Source organism: Arachis stenosperma, chromosome 4 (genome assembly GCF_014773155.1).
Source record: "Arachis stenosperma cultivar V10309 chromosome 4, arast.V10309.gnm1.PFL2, whole genome shotgun sequence".
NCBI lineage: Eukaryota > Viridiplantae > Streptophyta > Magnoliopsida > Fabales > Fabaceae > Arachis > Arachis stenosperma.
In genome coordinates, this window is record NC_080380.1 from 34,043,646 (window position 1) to 34,046,529 (window position 2,884).

Below are 2,884 nucleotides of genomic sequence, written 5' to 3' on the forward strand. Positions count from 1 at the left end.
CTCAAGAACTCCTTTCTTCTGACTAGTCCCATTGTTCACAGGATTTCTTTCAGAAGTGTACATGAATTGGTTATTTGCAACCATTTCAATCAGTTCTTGAGCTTCAGTAGGCGTCTTCTTCAGATGAAGAGATCCTCCTGCAGAGCTATCCAAGGACATCTTAGATAGTTCAGAGAGACCATCATAGAAAATACCTATGATGCTCCATTCAGAAAGCATGTCAGAAGGACATTTTCTGATTAATTGTTTGTATCTTTCCCAAGCTTCATAGAGGGATTCTCCATCCTTTTGTCTAAAGGTTTGGACTTCCACTCTAAGCTTACTCCATCTTTGTGGTGGAAAGAATTTTGCCAAGAAGGCATTGACTAGCTTTTCCCATGAGTCCAGGCTTTCTTTAGGTTGAGAGTCCAACCATATTCTAGCTCTGTCTCTTACAGCAAAAGGGAATAGCATCAGTCTATAGACTTCAGGGTCAACCCCATTAGTCTTGACTGTGTCACAGATTTGCAAGAATTCAGCTAAAAACTGATGAGGATCTTCCATTGGAAGTCCATGGAACTTGCAATTCTGTTGCATTAGAGAAACTAATTGAGGCTTAAGCTCAAAGTTGTTTGCTCCAATGGCAGGGATAGAGATGCTTCTCCCATAAAAATCAGGAGTAGGTGCAGTAAAGTCACCCAGCACCTTCCTTGCATTGTTTGCATTGTTGTTGTTTTCTGCTGCCATGTTTTCTTCCTTGAAGAATTCGGTCAGGTCCTCTAAAGAGAGTTGTGCTTTGGCTTCTCTTAGCTTTCTCTTCAAAGTCCTTTCAGGTTCAGGATCAGCTTCAACAAGAATGCCTTTGTCCTTGCTCCTGCTCATATGAAAGAGAAGGGAACAAGAAAATGTGGAATCCTCTATGTCACAGTATAGAGATTCCTTTAAGTGTCAGAGGAAAAGAGAAATAGAAAGAAGAAGGAGAAGATAAATTCGAACTTTAGTTAGATAAGGTTCGAATTGTGCATTGAGAAGGAGTGGCACTCCATAAATAGAAGGATGTGGGAAGGAGGGAAGTTTATTTTCGAAAATCAAGTGAAAAATTTTGAAATTATTTTGAAAAACATTAATTAATTTTCGAAAATAAAAGTGGAAAAGAAATTAAGTGATTTTTGAAAAAGAATTTGAAATTAGAAATTAAGAAGATTTGATTGAAAGTTATTTTGAAAAAGATGTGGTTAAGAAGATATGAAAAAAAATGTGATTGAGAAGATATGATTTGAAAACTATTTGAAAAGATATGATTTTAAAAACAATTTGAAAAGATATGATTTTAAAAATTGATGACTTGCCTAACAAGAAAAGATATGATTCAAACATTAAAAACCTTTCTCAACAGAAAAGGTAACAAATTTGAGATGTTCAATCAAATCATTAATTGTTAGTAAGTATCTTTTAAAAAGGAAAGAAATTGATTTTGAAAACATTTGATTGAAAAGATTTGATTTGAAAAAGATTTGATTTTGAAAAATTTGAAAAAAATTGATTTGAAAACAAAATCTTCCCCCTAGCACCATCCTGGCGTTAAACGCCCAGAATGGTATACATTCTGGCGTTTAACGCCCAAAATGCTACCTTTTGGGCGTTAAACGCCCAACCAGGTACCCTGGCTGGCGTTTGAACGCCAGTCTGCCTTCTTCACTGGGCATTTTGAATGCTCAGCTTTTTCTGTATAATTCCTCTGCAGTATGTTCTAAATCTTCAATTCTTTGTATCATTGACTTGAAAAGACACAAATTAAAAATATTTTTGGATTTTTAATAATCAAAATGCAACAAGAATCAAATAACAATGCATGCAAGACACCAAACTTAGCAGTTTGTGTACTACTGACACTAACAATATGAGAATGCATATGAGACAAAAAAAAATACTTCAAGTCAATAGAATTCAAAGATTAGAACACAAAATATATGCATGGATTCGAAAAATATAACAAAGACATGCATTTGACACCAAACTTAAGATGAGACTCTAGACTCAAACAAGAAATATTTTTGGATTTTTATGGTTTTGTAATTTTTTTGTGATTTTCGAAAATTAAGTGGAAAAAGGTATCAAAATTCTTAATGAGAATTTCAGGAATCAGTGCAGTGCTAGTCTAAGACTCCGGTCCAGGAATTAGACATGGCTTCACAGCCAGCCAAGCTTTCAAAGAAAGCTTCGGTCCAAAACACTAGACATGACCAAGGTCAGCCAAACCTTAGCAAATCACTGCTCCAACAGCAAGATTGATACGAAATCAACAAGCTCTTGTGGTGATAAGTTGAAACCTCGGTCCAATCAGATTAGACATGGCTTCTCAGCCAGCCAGATTTCAACAAATCATCATGAAACTCTAGAATTCACCTTCAAGAATTTCGAAAAAAAATACCTAATCTAAGCAACAAGATGAACCGTCAGTTGTCTAGCCTAAACAATCCCGGGCAATAACACCAAAAATTTGATGTTGTTGCCGGATCTTGGCTCTGATGTTACCAAAAGCTTGCTCAAAACATGAACAATCCCCGGCAACGGCGCCAAAAACTTGGTCGGCGAAATTGTGAACAATACTTTTTCACAACTCAAATAATCCCCGGTAATGGCTCCAAGAACTTGGTGGCTCAATACCATGGCATTACACAACTTCGCACAACTAACCAGCAAGTGCACTGGGTCGTCCAAGTAATAAACCTTACGTGAGTAAGGGTCGATCCCACGGAGATTGTTAGTATTGAAGCAAGCTATGGTCATCTTGTAAATCTTAGTTAGGCAAACTCAAATGTATATGATGATGATGAACGAAAATAACATGCAAGATAAAGATAGTGATACTTATGTATATCATTGGTGTAAGAGCTTCAGACAA

The 2,884-nt window shown here is 36.2% G+C and overlaps 1 non-coding gene across 1 annotated transcript; it reads left to right on the forward strand.

Annotated features, from left to right (window-relative positions):
* The first annotated feature begins 213 nt into the window (after positions 1-213).
* On the forward strand, positions 214-321 carry LOC130978575 (small nucleolar RNA R71). Its single transcript, XR_009086198.1, has one exon. It is a non-coding gene; the product is annotated as a small nucleolar RNA R71 (small nucleolar RNA).
* The last annotated feature ends 2,563 nt before the right edge of the window (positions 322-2,884 follow it).